Source organism: Tenebrio molitor, chromosome 8 (genome assembly GCF_963966145.1).
Source record: "Tenebrio molitor chromosome 8, icTenMoli1.1, whole genome shotgun sequence".
NCBI lineage: Eukaryota > Metazoa > Arthropoda > Insecta > Coleoptera > Tenebrionidae > Tenebrio > Tenebrio molitor.
The window spans coordinates 13,507,569-13,527,241 of NC_091053.1; the positions used below are offsets into that span (position 1 = coordinate 13,507,569).

The following is a 19,673-nucleotide window of genomic DNA, read 5'->3' on the forward strand; positions in this document are numbered from 1 at the left end:
TGCTTAAATTCGTTTAATGATCGCCCTAATGGAAATTAATTAAAGTTTCGGGTGTTTTCATCGTTTTGATGATTTTTCGATATTTGCCGATCACCGGTGACGTTGACGGTGATTGATCAGCGAGTGGGGTGGCTGATATGCAACCGACTTTGGCGGGAATTAAAAATAAATGTTTTATTTTCCATTGTCACCACTCTGGCAGAGCATCAGAACAAAGCATCGACAGCTTCCGCTATATTATTGATTGCCATCTAGACCAGATTTAATCATCATTATAGATACTTCCAACTTCCTTGACCGATTCATAATAGTGTTCTTGGGTGGTAGAACCGCCAGATTTTTACTACAGGCCTTCAATAAATGATTCATGTATCCAGTGACCCGTGAAATATTAAATTGCTAGTCGTTTGCCACTTATCAATAATGGTGGATAATTTTAATACATATATCATCTGCCAGAATAATTAACAATTCATTTGCACTATTTTCGTCTGTAAACACGTTGTTGTTTAATTATTTCTGTGTCTATATTATTTTATTGTCAGTTTTTATCAATCTAAAATTATATCCTCAATGATGACAAAATATTGGATTTGAAATTTTTCAGTGATGAGGCGTGGTTTCATGCCTCCGGTTGTATTAACTCTTAAGATTTTAGAATTAAGAGTACTGAAACCCCAACACATGCTTTGTTAAGAGGCCACTGCATTCACAGAAAGTTGAAGTGTGGTTAACAGAAGAAGAATCAACTCCTACATAGATGCATGAATCATTTATGAAAACCCTGCATGCCATTTGTAAACTTTATAATGAGAACTCCACTGCATCTACACATTGGGCATCTGGCCCAATCGAACTTCCGCACTTTGAAACTCTGCAACAATCACTGTTGCAAAATTCATCGCCCCATCATAATGGAAGCACACCGACCATGACGGTCTCCGAATGGCACAAACCGTAACATGTTGAAACACACATTAGGAGTCGACAACCCAAGTCGTCGCAAGAGTTAATTACAACACCAGAAGATTACACAGTTGGCCTCTGTCGACTCAATTATACCCCACTCACGCTTTCTGAACTTTGGGGGTTGTAGTGTCTCCCATTGAATGTATTTCATTTTAATTATAACAAACTTAAGGACCCCCGGCATCCCTTCACGGGATGTTGCGTCGCCCAGGTCCAGGGATGATATGATTTACAATCTCTCGGCGAGTTTTATTCGATTTCGGGGGGAGAATTGACCGATTAGGGGTGGTTTCCGTCACTTTGTAGACACACAAGATGATTCTCTTTTTGAGACACACAGCCATCTCAAACGCTGTAATAAAACGGTGCAACGACCCTTTTGATTTTATTTTTGCAAAAATGTAAACCACCGTGATATTGTACCCTCTCCGTTTGTGTTGTAACTTTCATCCCCTAATGGAGCCGTCGTCTGTTGTTTACTTAACGGTCTCGCACCTCCACAACCCTTCTTCCATCTTCGGCCACACATCCCCCATAATGAATCGGATTAATTTCTGAATTGTCGCAACCCCTTAAAATATACGGGGACGTCGAGTGGGGGCGCGGTGATTAGTGGGCGATTATGGCCGTTTTAGAGTCGCAACCGCAACACAAACGGACGGAGGACCGGTAATTTACAGAGCGGCTTAGGCTAATGGTGCATTTAGGTGTAGGGCACACTTGTACGGCCGCAGGACAAACAGGCCCTACATGACAGACGACCATTAGCAGGTATTTGGGTAGTTTATCGTTCCACTTAGGCGAAGGGGAGGCGATTTGTGGAGGAATAATTTTGAGTTATTGGCAGTATCGCGTGTTTTCTGACAGATAAAAGTTCTCCGAATGTATTATTTATGGGGGTGGATTAAATTTGGGCAAACGCACATTTATTTGCTCGAAGGGATGCGCTATGTATATGTTTAAATTTAATGGATGGAGAGTTCGAACCGCGATAAATAACATAACAAATGTTTAATAACTGCAGATTCGTAAATCATGGCGGTCAATAAATATGGCGGCTGATAAAGTACTACTTTTCGAGTGGTCTCCATAAAATTTGCATTCTGTACCGGATTGTGATACATTCCAAGCTGCAAGTAAAGCTCCCCACCAAACTTGACTCATTTCACCCCAATCTGACACCGGTGACACGTCTCGTTTTAATGAGAACCCTCTGGGGGGTGTTTCTGGGCACATGGTAGGCTGTGGATGTTGGAAAAAGTCCAGAAAAAACTCCAATCATGAAAAGGCAGCACCAGGATTCGAACCCCCTACCTTGCCGACGGCAAGCTAGCGCGTTCTACACTAGGCTGTGGGCCTCCGGTTTATTACTTTTTGTAATTGATGTTCTGCCTTGAACTTGACTTTTTTAATGTTTCTTAACGTTTCCTTTCATTCAAGGAACAAGGAATGTTAAAGTTGCTAACAAATGATCCCAAAGTATCAAAAAGCTCTCTAATTTAACTCGAGGAAGAATCCGACTAACTGTTTAAGCTTCATTAAATTTAACACGATAAATTACTGCCGCCCTCAAATATGTTCAAGTTAATAAAATATTTTTACCCTCTGGCCACAAAAAATGTTTCCAATGAAAAGCAAAGAATTTGCATGTGTTGTGATGGGCGGTCTCTATTTTGTGACACAACAAAATTAATTCCTCTCGGTGAGGCCACAGAGGTGGTTATTAATAAACCTGTCAAATTTCAACCGACAACGAATAGCTTGGCATTGTTTTCCTTCCGTATCTTGGAACTAGTAAATAAAATTAACATAGCAAGCACACATTTCAGAAGGAGTCTGTTTCGCATTTGCATCGATCTGGAGAGTTCGGGATGTGCCATAAGCTCGAAAAAACATTCATCTGAAAACTGGAATGAGATCGAGTTTCCATAACAACATAGCCGACGTTGAGATAGTTTTCAGATTATCAATTCCAAGTGTTATTACTTGCGTGTTACCAGTTTTATTTGGTCTCTCTCTACGGTCGGGACTAAATTAATTTAAATTCTTAACCAAAACAGAGAAGCTTCTAACTATCATGTTAATTCCCTTTTCTAGCTTAATTCACTTTGAACGTGTCTATTTAGTGGATTTGTTGTTTTGTAAATACAAACATGTTCCTTCATTTCTAGACAAGTTTTTGGTTTAGAAGTTTCGTACAAAAAAAGTTGGAAGTTAATGGAACGTTTCTAGAACATGAACGAGGAGACAAACCGCTTGAAAGTCAGATTTGAAGAGAACAAATTATCAGATTCCAAAAAAGGGGAAACCACACTGCAGAAAATTTCTGTTCCCATTTAAAACGCCTGAAAAAATATTCTTAAAAACTTTCCCCATTTTTCCAGTCTGTGCCAAGTTGGTTAAAAACTTTGTGGTGATTTTTCTGCTTTCCCGCCCCGACCGTCTCGCCGCCATCCGCGATTGATTCGCCCCGTCGAACAGAATATGCTTCGCCAGAATCCTGTAAGAAAAATACGCCGTCATCTGTTCTAGTTGGAAACAACAGACTGTTCGACGAAACCGCCCCCGTTTGTACGATTCGAGTCAGATTCGGTCGTTATGGCGGGTCATCAGTGCAACGCAATGGAAAGGCAGAACCGACGAGAAGAGGTGTTTCGCACAACTTACCAATAAAATCAATAATCTCGATTCAATCTGCATTTGGATGACAAGAGCGGCGGGTTTTTGCTGGGGGCGGTCGACGTTCGGCGGGACTGTCGCCCACAGGCGGCGGGTTTGACAGATGGAGTGACGGGGCATGGTTTTTGACCATAGTGAGACATAACTTGACAAGACAAAGTAGTCAAAAAGAAAAAAATAATAATACATACCACTTATTTTACAATTGTTCTTATCCCACCTCCACCCGACGGCACGGCAATTTTGCCGGAGTACATACACTATTACGGATATTACTATCAAGTAATAGTGCAGTGCTTATCAACATAATTACCGGCGTCTCGCCTCCGCATTTTGACTTTGTTGTGTATTATGTTCTGTGTCAATGTTGAGGAACTTCCTCACGATGTGACATGAGTATAATAATATACCTTTTTGAATTTCAACTACCAATGTGTTATCTAAATCCAGAATTTTTAAATTTTTAAAAAGAGATTGCGGTACTATTCCCGTTGCTGAAATTACAAGTGGTAAAATCGAAATTTTTTCTAAACACCAAAGATTTCTCATAGCAACGGAGAGCTCTAAATATTTATTAATTTTTGTGTTATATGTCTGTGTTATATTATGTGAATTTGGAACAGCTATATCTAAAAGATATGCTTGCTTTTGTTGTTTATTTAAAATTATAATGTCTGGTCTGTTATGCTTAATATGAATGTCAGTTAAAATTGTTCTATCAAAATATAACTTGTAACTGTCGTTTTCCAAACAACTTTCTGGTGTATAACTATAATATGGTTATGTATTCTTTAATAAATTGAATTTAACAGCTAAATTCATGTGTATAATTTTAGCGAATATATCGTGACGTTTTTTATATTCGCTTTTGAGCCAAAACGGTGCAAGAAGAAATGATGTGTTCAATTGTTTCCCCTTCAGTTCCGCAAATCCTACATTTATCAATTATCGATTGTAATCCGCATATGTGTTTTTTATATTTTCTTGTATTTATAACACGATCTTGTATTGCAAATATAAAACCCTCCGTCTCAGGGTGAATATTTGATTTCTTAAGCCATGCATGAAAGGCCTGAATATTAACTTATGGTTGTTCCAATTCTTTAAAGTATCTCCCATGTAAAGACTTCTGTTTTATATGTGCTATAGTCTCAGGTATATTTGGCTTACCAATATCTGAAATTATATTATCACTTAAATTTAAAGGTGTGTAGCCTTTATCGGCTGAAACCAAAGCATTAAAAAAGGTGTTATCACGAGCTCTATTGAGGAAATAATTTTTTAGTGAAGCAATTTGATTATGTAGCAGTATTTCTAGATTTGAAAAACCCCTACCACTGTTTTCGCGTGGTAAATTAAATCTTTCAATAGCAGATTTAGGATGGTGTTTACTAAATTTGGTAAAAAGAACTCTAGTTTTAATCTTTATTTTCTGTAAATTAGTTTTGGACTATTTTAAAACACCGAAAGAATAGGTCAGTAATGGAACAGCATATGTATTAACTGCTTTAATTAAATTATTACCGTTTAATTTTTATTTTAAAATAGATTTAATTCTTAAATTAAATTGCTTTTCTAAATTTTCTTTTATAATTGAGTGTTGAATATGATTTGATTGATTAATACCTAAATATTTATAAAATTCTCCTTTATTTAAATTTTTAATGATTTCTCCTTCTTGAGTTATATATTCGAAATGTTCGTAATGACCGCGACATATTGATTGCATTTTACACTTATCAATACCAAAACTCATCCCAATATCATTTGAGAAATTTTCAGTTATTGTTAGTAAAGATAAAATGTGATTCTTTTTTGATGCATAAAGTTTTATGTCATCCACATAAAGAAGGTGATTTAATTTGGATAGTGTGATATTATTAAGTCTAATGTTGAAACCACATCCAGTGCTATTTAATAGATTTGTCAAAGGATTAATGGCTAGACAATACCATAAAGGACTTAAAGAATCTCCTTGATAAATTCCCCGTTTAATTTGAATAGGCTCGGATTTTAATTTAGTATTGTTTATTGATAAATTTAAAGTAGTTCTCCAAAATGTCATAACATGAGATAAAAAGTTAATCAAATCCAAATTAATTTTATAAATTTTAAGAATTTTGATTAACCATAAATGTGGTACTGAATCATAGGCTTTTTTGTAGTCTATGAATGCGGTATAAATATTTCTATTATTTTTTCTAGCTTGTTCCATTATTACCGTATCTATTATGAGTTGTTCTTTACAACCAAAACACTCTTTAACACAACCTTTTTGTTCTTCATTAAGTATATTTAATTTTTGACAATGGTCGTAAATTATTACTTTAATGCAAGATGTCATAATTTTATAAATTGTAGGTAGACATGTGATTGGCCTATATTTTGATGGATTTTTAGTATCGGAATCTTTTGGTCTCAGATATGTTATACCATGGGCCAAAAACTCTGGAAATGTGTTAGGTTCCCTAATAAATCCGTTAAAGTGATCAAATTAGCATTTATGAATACAAGTAAATTTTTTTAACCAAAAGTTATGAATTTGGTCACCTCCAGGGGATTTCCAATTATGTGAACTATTAATATTTTTAACTAAAATTTCGAGGCTAATTTGAATATGATGTCGATTATTACTATCTGGTATATCATTTTCTAAATGAGGAATCCATTCTGCCTGATTATTAAATTGAACTTCATTTGTTTGACCAGAATTCTTTAATTTCGTTTATATTTGGTGTACCATTATTAGTTTGAGTTTTATTATCTGTTAAATTTTTGTAAAACAACTTCTCATTATTTCTAAATAGTTTGTTTTCAAATTTCCGTTGTTTATTATTTTTATATCTTTTTAGTCGTTTAGAATAAATATTTAACTTCTGTAATAAAGTGTCTTTGATTTCTATTAATGTTTTATTATATTCATTATATTTTAAACAATGTATTCGGTTGTTATTTAAAATGGATTGAATACAATTATTTAGATGATTAGAATTTATACCCTTTAAATATTGAGTTATTCTACCTAAATCTCGTCTGATATTATTAATACGTTTATTTAGTCTTTGTTCCCATTTTGGTAATTCTTTCGCTTTTATATTATTTGTCTGGCCAATTTCTTTTGATCCATTTAATCTGATAATTGTTAAAGCTCCACTATATATAATACTGTGTAATTTTTTAAAACTTGTGGTGTTATTTACAAATTTAGGTAAAATGAATTGATTTGAAATTTCAATCATTGCAAATAATTTTTTTGAACTTTGTTGTTTAGGTAATAGTGGTCTATTAAATGGTTCTGTGTGTTCAAATTCGTTAAGAGTTCAATTGAATTCATCTTCAATTTGTTCTTTAAAATTTTGATGGTAGTAAAAATTTTGATTAATAACATGTGTTATAATGTAATTTATGGCTATCAGACTTTCACCATCCCTGTCCCTTTTGCAGGTAGACTTAGCTTAAATATAAAAGCGGGACCAGGGGTAGTGAATGGTCACTCCGTCACTCCTTTTACTCTCGTTACTACTACTACTGCCACAACGGTCAGAGACTTAAGTTGTATTGTAGAATTGTTGATGTTAGTGTTTTAATAAATACGATCAAAACTGCAACCCTCTTGTTTATTTGAGGACACTAGTAGCCACACGTAATCTTTTTAACAACAAGTAATAGCGAACGCCGTAATTTCGGGCTATTACAACACATGTATATCATTATAACTCAAGTCTAAATTATGTATGTCTGTTTGTATGGTGTTTGGTGAATCGAGAATTGAACAGAAAGAGTCATTGTGATTCGATAAACTTTGTAAACTTTGCGGTTCAACAAAATTTTGGAGTAAATTATTAGAAACTTCATTATTTTCGGAATAATTAATTGACAATTCTAACTTCACATCATTTTTGATCTTTTCTAAAATTGCCGAAGGGATATAGTTTTTCTTCATAATGGCTCTTCTTTGGTCAGCTAAATTTTGAATAGTAACAGGAAACTGGGGGTACTTACTTTGGAACGCTTTAAATAAATCAACCCTGTAAGTACTCACAACATCCTGTAGTTTGGTGATCCGAAAATATTCGCGTATAATGAAAATATTCATCTCCATAGTCCATTTTTTGCGTTTTCTAACTTCTGTGGCACCATTGGATTGCAGTGAAGCACTTGCAACAACATTTGGCGCGTTTTTATTAGAGAGCGAATTTATTGACATTTAGACAGTTGTCATGTTCTGTCCAAATTTTTTTCATCTACTTATTTGCATTTTAAACTAGCCCTTTGGCCATTATTCAACACTTTCAAAAATAAACTAGAGCAATCTAAAATGTCGATTCCGGCCATGAATAACTAAACCTGTCCGGACCAAGTGCATAGCCTCGATGGAAAAATTATGTTATTGCCCTATTAAATTTCACTGACGCTGCATTTTAGCCCACTAAATCTACCAAATCGCTTTTTCGATTTCATTAATAAAGTAATACAAAGCAGAGCCGGTTTATTTCCTGTTTATTCAGTCCGTTCGTTCCTACCTGTTTTATCTCCAGCTAATTTCATTTTATCGGTCATTGTAATGTTGACCATTCTGATAATTGACCGTGTGGATGGTCAGTGTTTACCTAGTGGGAAAAGTCCGTCGACCTTGACCGGATTTGTGTACACAGCAAAGAAGTTGCGAAGCGACCCGACGATTTCACACGGGGGAAAAAAGGTCAAGTTTTAATCCGGGATTTACGCGCTTAAAAGCAGTTTAAATTATACTTGAGACTTAAGTGGTGGGAATTATCAAGTTGCGTTGCGTTTTTACCTTGTTGGTAGGCGAAGGGGCAAGTTTGAATTTAAAATTTACGAAACAGTGCTTTCTAAACTCTCGAGGATCAACAGACTTGTGATCTGGAGGGAAGTGCTGGTCGGAAGCACCAGACTGGGTGACGGAATCGTATTTTTGACACATTAGCCAATAGCCTGCAGTGGGCGGGGCCACAGAGAGTACTACTAGTAGTGCGTCGCGAGTTGAAACCCCAGGCCGAGTACTGTGGCCAAGCGCCTAGCGCGCCACATTACATTCAGGAGGTCCCGGGTTCTAACCCCGGTAATGCCTGACCAGGTGTGGGTTTTTTTTCAGAGGTTTCCCCACACCATCACATAGTGGTATGTCTCATATCATACAGATAAGGCGAATCAACCTTTCAGTACTTACCACCTTCCTTCCGCACCCATCCTCACCGTATCCATCCCGAATCTTCCCGTCAATGTGGCTGAAAATGCTCTGGAAAGCCTCAGAGCAAGCCTCCCCTCGGGGGAAATGACAGATGTATCCTTTCCTTCGAACCCCAGGACCGTACGATCTTAGTCCATACAAGATTCTAGAGCTTCACGTCTGCGATGGTGCCATATTGGCGCGGCCATTTTGGCAAGACGCCGCTTTAATCTCCACAGGAATCGGGGAGTTCCGTCCGTATATTTAATTATCGAGGGATTCCGTTGGGATTGTTTTGAATGTTTTATGGACACATTAAGAAATTAATTAAAGTTAAAAGAGAGGAGATGGCCACAACAGATAACAAGTCTCGTAAATCTTGTCTTCCGCCAGTTTTAAATTACAGACTCAAAGTACAATTTAAGATTTGGTCCTGTTGTGCTTAAATATATTTTCCATTAACAAGAAGAAATTCTTTTTCGTCGCGAGTTTTAATTAAAACCACCCCGTACCAGGAATTGGTCTTAATTGTTTTATCAAATCTGCTGCCGGCAGGATTTGCGTGAATTGGACAGATTTTACGGAAGTTTTCTTGGTTTACTGTCGAATTTTTCAGCCCTTTATGCCATGTTGCAAGCTTGCCGCCCCCGACTCTCTAAAAATTGTCGTTGCGTGTTGACAGGCCACTCAAACCGCATTAGTTTTCATAACTCGTCGGTGGCGACCATTTGGCAGGCCGCAGCACCGCACAAATTCCAAATTAGAGCCAATTATTTTTTGTCGAACTGTGTTTCTGACAGTAGGAAATTGGAAGCCGCCGCCCACAACAACTTGACAAACATCGCCGACATTTCCAGCTCGCTGACCGGACAAAAAGTCCGGCCCGCGCCCACCTCTTCGCAAGAACGCCTCCATTAATAAAACGCCATTAGGGCCTGTATCCTTTTTATCTCGTTCGCATAAAGCGCCGCCTAATTTAATAGGCGAAAGCCGCAGGATATGGCTTTTACCGACTTTGGGAAACGGCCCAATTTGCATTCATCTTTAATTTTCACCACGCTAATTTTCGGGACGCACCTGACGCCGCCCCCGCGCCGACACTATCGCCCGCGGGGACGGCTATATTTAGACAAGTGAAAGTCAACACGCGCGCGTTCTCACTGGTTCTCCATCTATATGGTGACTGTGCCCGATCATGCTTAACTTCTCTGATCCTAACTTTTACAAAGAAAAGACACTTTTTCTAATAAAAAATTACAGTAATCATACCGTTCACAAGTTTAAACAGAAAATATAGCGTTTCTAAGCTCTGAACGGAGAAAATCGCCAGGACTGAAACTTCCATATGAACTAAGGAAGTGTGGAGGCGGCTCAGGAAGAAAAGAAAAAAAAACAAGGAACGGCAGAACAGGAAGACAAGGAGAGGAAGAAGAGGAGGTATTTGGGGCAAGCAAGAAAACAGCAAGATCACCTGAAGTAGACAAGAAACCAAGCAGGGAAATAGAAAAGATTCTAGAAAAGCTGGAGGAAATGAAAGTGGAAATAAAAGAAGAAGTAAAGGAGCTGTGAAAAGAGAACTAAGAAGTCAACAGAGGAATAGAACGACTAAGGGGAGAATTAAAAAATAAAGAAAAGAAAAGAGAGGAAGAGAAAAACAACGTTTGAGAGAGTGGCACGGCTGGAAAGGAAAATGGAAAATGAAGAAAGGAGAAGAGAGAAAAAATAACATAGTGATAACTCGCGAGGTGAAGGAAAGAGCAAGCAGTAGATCAAAGAGGACATAAAAAAGTTTATAAAAGAAAACATAGAGGAAGTTAAAATCAAAAATTGCTACAACATAAACAAAGGATCAAGTACTAGTGAAAATGGAAGAGTGGAGTGGAAAAGAAAAAGTGATGAAATAAAAAGGAAAACTGACATAAAAGAAGGAAACGGAGAGGATATTCATACACCACGACCTCACAAAACAAGGACGAGGGATACAGAAGAAACTAAGAACCATCGCTAAAGAAGAAAAAAGATAAAGGAAAGAAGTAAAAGTGGGATATAGGAAAATAACAATAGAAGGGGTACAGTAGAGATAGAATGAAGAAAGAGGAAGACTAGAGATTATTCAAAGAAAAAGGTAGACGGGCAAAGAAAATAGGAACCGGAAAAGAAATGCAAAGGGGAACACAGAGCAGAAGATACGAAGGGGAGGGCACATGCAAAAAAAGATAACCAAAATGGCAAAAGTGAGGGTATCATATTGGAACGTAGCGGTTTTTAGAAAAAAAGAACAATAATTTTGGGCCTACGTGAGACAATTTGAAATAGTGGGTCTAGTAGAAACAGGGGTAGAGGAAAGGAGCTGGGAAAAAATAGAAAAGTTGTTGACGAAAGAGTATAAATGGGATTGTCAAGGGCCAAAACAAGGAAAGAAGAAAGGAAGAGCGGCTGGGGGAATAATAACAGGGGTAAAATTGGGTATTAAAGAAAAGCGAGAAGAAAAGAAAGAAGAAGAAGGATGAATGGAACGAAACGTACAAATAGGCAATAAATGGTACAAAATAATGATAATATACAGCAAAGAGATGAAGACAACAAGAAGAGGTGTCGAAGATACAATAAAAGAAAACAGAGAAGATCGTATGCTCATGGGACGGAACTTCAACGGGAGAATAAGAGAAAGAGGAGTAAGAAATTGAAAAAAGGAGAGAGGGATGGGAAAAGAAAATCCAAAGACAAGGTCGAAAATTCAGTGAGTTTTTGGGAAAATGTTTATTGTCAACGGCAGAAGCATTTTTATTACATTCGCCATAAAGCAGGATGTCTGTTTTTTAATACATTTTTATTGTCATATTTTAAATTTTCCGTAAATGTCATTTATGACAAATAAAATTAGATGGATTCATAATTTCTTTTTAAAATAATGCAATATTTACAATAGCCACGTTAACTTTGGAAATGTATTGTGGGTTGCATTTCTAATTCCGGCGGGCTCATTATCACTCGTAAAATACTTAGTGTAGGTAGTAGAGAGGAAACAGTGATAGATTACGGAATAGTAAACCAAGAAGCATGGGAAAGAGTAGAAGAATTCAGAATAGGAGGGAGAGTAGAGTCGGACCATCTCCCGCTGGAAATAAGTATAGAAGCGAACAATGAAGAAAGGGGAAAAGGAAGAGAAACAGGGGAGCAGAAGAAGGTGGTAATGAAAATATGAGATGACCAAAGAGTGGAAGAGGATATGAGGAGACTAGAAAAAGCCAGATTCGAAGAGCAAGAAGTAGAACTGAAAGAAGTAATCGAAAAAGCAGCGACAAAAAACGAAGTAATAGTCAAGGGAGCAAAAGGAACAAGAAAGAAAAATGAGTGGTGGGACAAGAAATGTGAACAACTCAAGAACGAAGCAGTAAAGGCGGGCGTTGAAAGGGAGAGAAAAAAAAGAAGGAAAGAGGTGGGGGTAGGAATATTTTTTTTTTGAAATTGCTCTTTTATGTTTAAAGAAAAAAGTAATCAGGAATCCGTAAGCCCTTAGGGCAAAATAAAGCATTCGTACTTGTTTACATAATAAGATGAAATTACCACACAAATGTTTCTTTCTGAAAGTTATTTTCGAAGTGGTAGGTTAGAAAACACACAATATGTTTATTGAATTTATATTCGTATAAAGAAAAATACAATTAAAATTCGAAGGTCACAAAATAATAATAGTAAATTATAGGTTTTTAATTTGTTGTAGGGTGGGCCATCAGTTAGTTTCTTTTTGAAACGGCCATTAAAACTACACTGTTCAATACTTTTCAAAAGTTGTTGCTTTATTAAAGAAATTACACCTTCGAATTATTTATGGAAAATAATTTTGCAGTTTTGCAGTACATTATCTATTGTTTGCGGCTCTGTCTCAGGAGTAACTCTTTTACATTGAAAGCAATTAAAACAATTTACGATTTGATCCAGATCTCTTTTGGTCATATAAAGGTGTTTTTTAAGATTTGGCGTCGAAGTAGGCGTTGGAGAGTCGATTGAGATCGCACCACTCGTGTAAAAGCGTAAGATTTAAACAGCTGATCCGTGATCCGTAACCTGTATAGTGCATTCACAACCGACACTTCAACGCCTACTTCGACGCCAAATTTAAAAAAAAACAGCCGTTATTACAAATCATAAAAAGAAAAAGTCGTATCTCAAAAGTGATGCACATTTTAAATTAATTTGCCAGTTTTTTTCAAAAAATTCTTCCATCCATTCCCAAATTCCTTGAAGCGCAAATGAATAAAATGTGCACAAGATCGCTTTTGATCACTTTTGAGATACGACTTTCTCTTTTTATGATTTATAATATAGGGTCATTAATAAATGATTGTACAGCCGCCCGCAAAAGAATCGAGCCTACCCTCTGCAAGGAAATAATCACCAATCCATATTTCGACAAAGGGACCTGACCACTGTCATAAACTCATAAATCTAATCTCCAACATTTTCAGACAGTTCAATATACGAGGACAGTACCATTAGTTTTTGTCCTTTATTTAAACGAGGTTGACTGATAAATGAAAAACTTGTGGGGACGGAAAATAAATTGTTGTTCTTGGTTTTTCGCTTTATTCAATTAGTTTAAGAGAGTACTGAGAGTAGATACACGTGGTTATTCTGGCGCCGCGAAAATTCTTGCACATGCCGTCCTTTGCGCAGACTCCTTACATGAGTAACACAATCTAGAAAATTCTAGAGTCAGGGGGTCGGACTCGGCGCCAAATTCAAATATTCAATTTTTTGCCTACAAACTGTAGAGTTTTTATTGTGCAATTCAACGTTTAATAACGAAAATATGTATTTTTTTTAAATTGTTATACAATTGGTTAAAAAATCGTATGATTACGAATAACAAATAAACAAAAATTGATTCGGTAAGAAAATCGCACGAGACAAAGAAAAATTTGAGCAAAAATCATAGATATAATTTTCCTTAAATCAAAATCCCAAATTTTCTATAGTCGTCTTTGGAATGTGTTGTGTCAACCGCATAAACAATAAATTATAAAATGTTTCATTCAGGTTTTGGAGATTACAGTGTTTCAAAATTATCGGGTTTTCATTTAAATTTAATTAATTTAAATTTAAATTAATTTAAACTACAGTTGCGGTCAATAAAAAACCGTACACTTTTTTTACATCGTACAATTTGGGTTTTTTTGACATTGTGATTTATGCCAAACGTCTAGAAATAGTTTAGGTGGTAAATGTTAGTTGATAGACGAATGACACTAATGATTAATGGTGACATTAGCTGACAAATTAGAGCCTCATTTAAGCAGCTAAATGTTTGGCGAATTTTGAGCAAGAGTTGTACAATTTTTCATTGTCCGTAACTGTATGTACAAAACAATAAAAATTAAATTAGATTACCACCAAAATAAATAGTAATATATAATAGATATTATCAGCAAACTAAACATTCTTCCTGGTGAAATTGTGCTAATACAACTACCTATCCATTTTACCCGACCCAAGACTGTAAAATCTTGCCTGGCTGAACCGGGGATTTCCGTTAGCGACAAATAATGGTTGTCTTGTTAAATTATCTGTCTTCTGCATTCTAAAAATCTGGATTTTCGAAAATTTAATTTTTACATTATACCGGGTGCCCCAAAATTCGCGGAACAGCTTAGCAGTACGTTGTTAACTTGCTAAGTAGTCATTAAAATATCAGGTAAAAATGTTTAAAAAAATCAATCTTCTTTTTCCCAGAAGAAATAGACTTATTCGTGTAAATTGGGCTTTTTTGGCATGAGTGGGCTAGTTTTAAAGACCCACAATTGTCAAAAAAGCACGATTTACACACGAACGAATTGAATATAACGTTTTTTTTTGTTGGACGAACCCCCTAAAGGTTCCAAATCGCTTAAAATCTTTAATATCAGCTTAACGTTTCGTTTTGACAAGTTGTGACATTTATCAAAATCCGTTCACACAGGAGAAAATTCTCAAATTCTGATAGTATCGAACAAAAAAAATTCTATGTATCCCAATAGTCTGCAAATATTTCATTTATGTTGCATCCATGGATCTGAGAGAAAAAAAGCAAAGCCATATTGCCTTACGTTATTTGAGGTAAAACGGACAAAAAATTACTACTTGAAAATGCTGGAAATAATAAAGAAAATAATTGCAAACCTAATCACAGTCGTTCAGAATTATTATGCCACTTGCTAGTATAAGACAAATAGTCGATTTTTTTTTTAATATTTAAAATAAACGAGATCAAAGTTGCATCTTTTGAGCCCCTATATCTTCAAATCTGAGTGCTACAGGACTTTTTTTATTATTCTTCTCATTATTTTCTAACATGAGTTGCCATTGCCCCATTGAGTTGTTTCGCAAATTTTGGGACACCCGTATATATAAAAATATCAAATATAAAGTGATCTGTAATAATTTACTTATAATAAATAACTAGAGACCAGGCCCGCGCTAAACGGCAAATCGATGATTTTCGGTAAGGAAAATGTTTCTGCCTGGGAATTCCATTTAAAACAACTTGTCACAGGTAGTTCGGCGAAGGGTTTAGTTACCTACATTTACAAATTGTTTCTTGCTAGTAATTTCAGCTCAGTTCAGTGTGGTTTGCATTGTTGAATAAAATTATGTTTTAAAATCCGCTTTTGGTGCTTTTATTTTAGCTAATAAGAACACAAGTGGTGTAAGATACAAATAAGTTTCATTAAAAATTAAATGGCACAATTGTTCACTATTTCTGTTGCGTTTCTTTAATATTGATTTTAATCAATTTTCGATCGTTACACATGAATTACCATTACATGGGATAAAATACTCGTAGTTAAAAAATAAATAAGACTTGGATAAAAGCAGACATTCACTATTTTGTAATCGGTATACCAAAATTTACAACTGTGTCATAAAACCCTCGATGGTATGAAAGCAAGACTCTCCCTGACAGCATTAATACGCTAGAACTTGTTCAAACAGTAAAAGAAACATAAGCCCTGATTAATTATTATAATACCTGTTCACGTTGGGAAGAACAGCTGTGGTGCAAATGACTGACCTGTTACTATGACAACTCATATGAAAGTTACTGCCAAATGTGTGCGATTTGCACCACTAATGTTCAATCCAAAGTGAACAGGTATCTATTACCTGACGATTATTTCACGGTTATTGAGATTTTTATTTACGGCTGAAAATTTTATTTAAAATCTGCTTTACCCAGAATTTTCTTACCTATTGTAATGATCTATTTTATTACGTTCATTATTACAATCATTTTGATTTTAGTTACATATTTATTTTTTCTATCAAGCACACCGGTTATTTCGATTGTGTATTATTTTATTGAAGATTCAACTCACATATTTATCAAAATTTCGTTAACGTCTATCCATCACTGTAACTTTTTCGTGATAGTTTTATGCTGAACAAAATAAATTGGTGATTATTTTTGAAAGCAACTCTTTATAGTAACTAATAAATACGTTTCACATTTTTTTAAATAATGCGAATTGTGTCAATTTGTTTTAAAAATGCATAAATCGACATTGGGAATGGCATCAACTTTGCAATTAATGCGATGTTCAAGTCAATTGTTATATTACTACTGATAATATATATTTTTTTAATTAGCTATATAATTCAATTTTTTTTGGAGACATGCTTAATTCAACAGGTGGTAGGTTTTAAATTTTGGCATGGCTAATACATAAATATTTTTTTTGTTCGACACTGTCAGAATTTGAGAATTTTTTCCTGTGTGAACGGATTTTGATAAATTTGACAACTTATCAAAACGAAACGTCAAGCTAATTTTAAAGATTTTCAGCGATTTGGAGCCTTTAAGGGGCTCGTCGAACAAAAAAACGTTGTATTCAACTCGTTCTTGTGTAATTTGGGCTTTTTTTGGCACTCGTGGACCTTTAAAACTCTCGTTTCACTTGAGTTTTAAACTGGCCCACTCGTGCTAAAAAAAGCCCAAATTACACACGAACTCGTTAAATAAACTACTATTATAGTTTTACTAAACGTCGGCCGTTACAAATCACATTTATTGCAATCGAATTAAATCAATAGTTTTTAAATATAGAGACAGACAAACTCTAAGGATATCTAAAAAAAGAAACATTTTTAATTCAGAAGCGTCTAAGTAATGACCAAATATTTATGAAACAACCCTCGTATACCAAACTGTCCCAAATAGTTGCAGGGTAGATTTACCAGTTTATGGCAGGTGATTATTCCCTTGCAGCGGAGTAGGCTCGATTCTTTTGCGGGCGGCTGTACCATCCTAGTAGGCGTTGGTGGTTTAGTTAGTCAAGTCACACGAGTGAGACTGATACCGCCCATAGGTGGCGCTACTGGCGGTAGTGGGAATCTGTCTACTAGTTTGTCTAACGTTGCGAAGCTGGCGGCACATCCAAAATTTGCGTGGGTTTTCAACGCCAACTACGATGGTACAATTATTTATAATGCTCTGTATATTACCACAAGAGATTCGGATCAGATCGTAAATTATTTTATTACTTTTAACGTAAATTCTATAAGAGTATTTTATATAATGCTTAGTTTGCAATCTTAAATAATTAAATTTGTCATAACTTTCTCGGGCTTTATGGCGTTCGTACTTAACCCAAAGTTTCCATTTTAACCCGAGTTTCTAAATAATTTCGGGAGACAACCATGGTGCGTACTATCGCTTTTTAAAGAGTCCGTTTTTAGACACCGGAAACATCAAATATATTTTTTCTATAATTGATTCAAAAAATTGAAATTCACGCATAGTTATCTGTGCCTGAAGTGGGTCATTTTCTAACGTGTATTTTTTTTTTTTGCATTGTTAGTAAGATCGAAACCATAGAAACCATACAAAACAGTGTGTGAAATGCAATTTCACGCATACGACTATTTCTGTTTTTCATTTCACGCACTGTTTTTTATTAGTTACCTAGCAACATGGTCACTGCATTGAAACTTCAGAGTTCCTTCAAAAATTTGAATTTTTAATTTCAATTTGTTGAATCAATTATAGAAAAAATATTGTTTATATTTCGTGCGCGAAGATGTTTTTGTGCATTCAAAGGCTTATACTGCCTCGACCTTCGTCTCGGCGTTAAAGACCTTTTCATGCACAAAAAACACTCTCTTCGCGCACTTAATATAAAAATAACTATTTTAGTTTACGGTAAAAAAGGGAACATCTTCTAGAATATCGATTGTCTTCTTGACGTCACACTGTCTATTAGATAGGAGCAAGTCTAATAATCTGTCGTTAGCAGTATGCAGTGAATTACGTTGATTGAAATGTGTCAAATCGAGAAAATTTAGTAGACAGGACATTCAGAAGGTTCATTGAATAGCTGGAATAACTGGATATGTTGAAATCTTCAAGAATAATTACATTATCATGTAGCAATGAGCATTACGAAAATAGGTGTTCCCAAAACCCACATTACCTGCGCTAACTCCAGGGGTTGGAGAAATACACATCACAATGATACTCACAGTACAGTAATCCATGTAGATTTTCACAATTAAGATATCAATTGAGGAGTCAAACTGGATGAATGTGGAACTGAGTGAAAGGGACAAAGACACAGACAAGCAAGAGAGAAGGAAGAGAATCAGAGAATCAAGCTACAACAGGGAGTATGCGAGGTATATGACAGAAAAAATCACGAGAGAAATAAAAATAATGGCGAGAGTCGGATATGGGAACGAGGAAAGAGAAAACAGGTAGTGGACGGAAGGACAGGTAAGAAGGTGTAGGATGTGGTACAAGGAAAGGGACACGATTGAGCACATGTGATCGAGATTGGATTGATGAAAGAGATATGGAAGAGGAGGGAAAGAATAGAGAAGGAGCGGAGTGGTGGATAGGAATTAAAAAAGTTATTTTGTTTGGAAAGTTTTGGAACTGTTACTTTATGTTTATTTATGTTTATATTACAACCCGGAATCAGAAAGCCCGTAGGGCAAATAAAGCATTTGTTGTATTAGGGTTATTAGGAGAAGCGAAACTGAAATTAATATCAAGATAAACACCTCCGCCTTGATGACTATCAACAGTGGAATATTTCTAGTCACTTCTGTAAACTGTAAAGTGGAAAAAAAGCAATAGAGATAGATGTCAGGAAACAAAAGACACATCTCCATGACGCAAGCTTACCCTGTTTTGTCAATTGTCATAAGCATCTTCAGCAATATTAACACATTCACTGTGCTGATTCATTTTACAACCCATACGTGATAGATAATTTTCATTTTACATTTTCTACATTTGATAGCCAAGACAGGAAGAAATTAACAGTGCAGTGACCGTCACACTGTCCTCCTACGGGGTCAAATAACGATGGTACGGCAGTCAGGCCGGCTTAATCTTGAAAATGTTTCCATTTCCATGTTTATTTTCCGGCAATTTGGAAAAGCGCGTGCACACGCCGCCATATCGCCGCCTCCATCTCCACTTTTCCGCGTCACGCGAAACTATTGTTGTCGATAACGAGCCGATAATTATTAGGAAGGAAACCATTACCCCAATTTGTAATTCGGTGGGATTTTATTAGCCGGCGAAGAGACACATCGCAGTGGAAGACAAACAGAGCCGATGTTCCGCTTCATTAAGTGAACATGCATCGTCATTGTTTCAGTTAATGTAACACAGGAATTGGTTAGTGGAACATTGATTAGTACTAGGTATCGTTAATTAGATTCGGCATAGACAACACACGCAGTCGAACGTGCAGAAACGCAAATGGATTTATGTGAGCCGTTCATTGTCCGCACCAAAAATTGTGATCTACGCTACGTCACGTCACGAATGCGAAATGGCTTTGTGTTT

The 19,673-nt window shown here is 35.9% G+C and overlaps 1 protein-coding gene across 11 annotated transcripts in view; it reads left to right on the forward strand.

The window, feature by feature from the left end:
* Positions 1 to 19,673, forward strand: part of LOC138137578 (chondroitin sulfate N-acetylgalactosaminyltransferase 1-like) — a 125,186-nt gene that overhangs the window by 56,510 nt on the left and 49,003 nt on the right. The gene's annotated exons all lie outside the window — the stretch shown is intronic.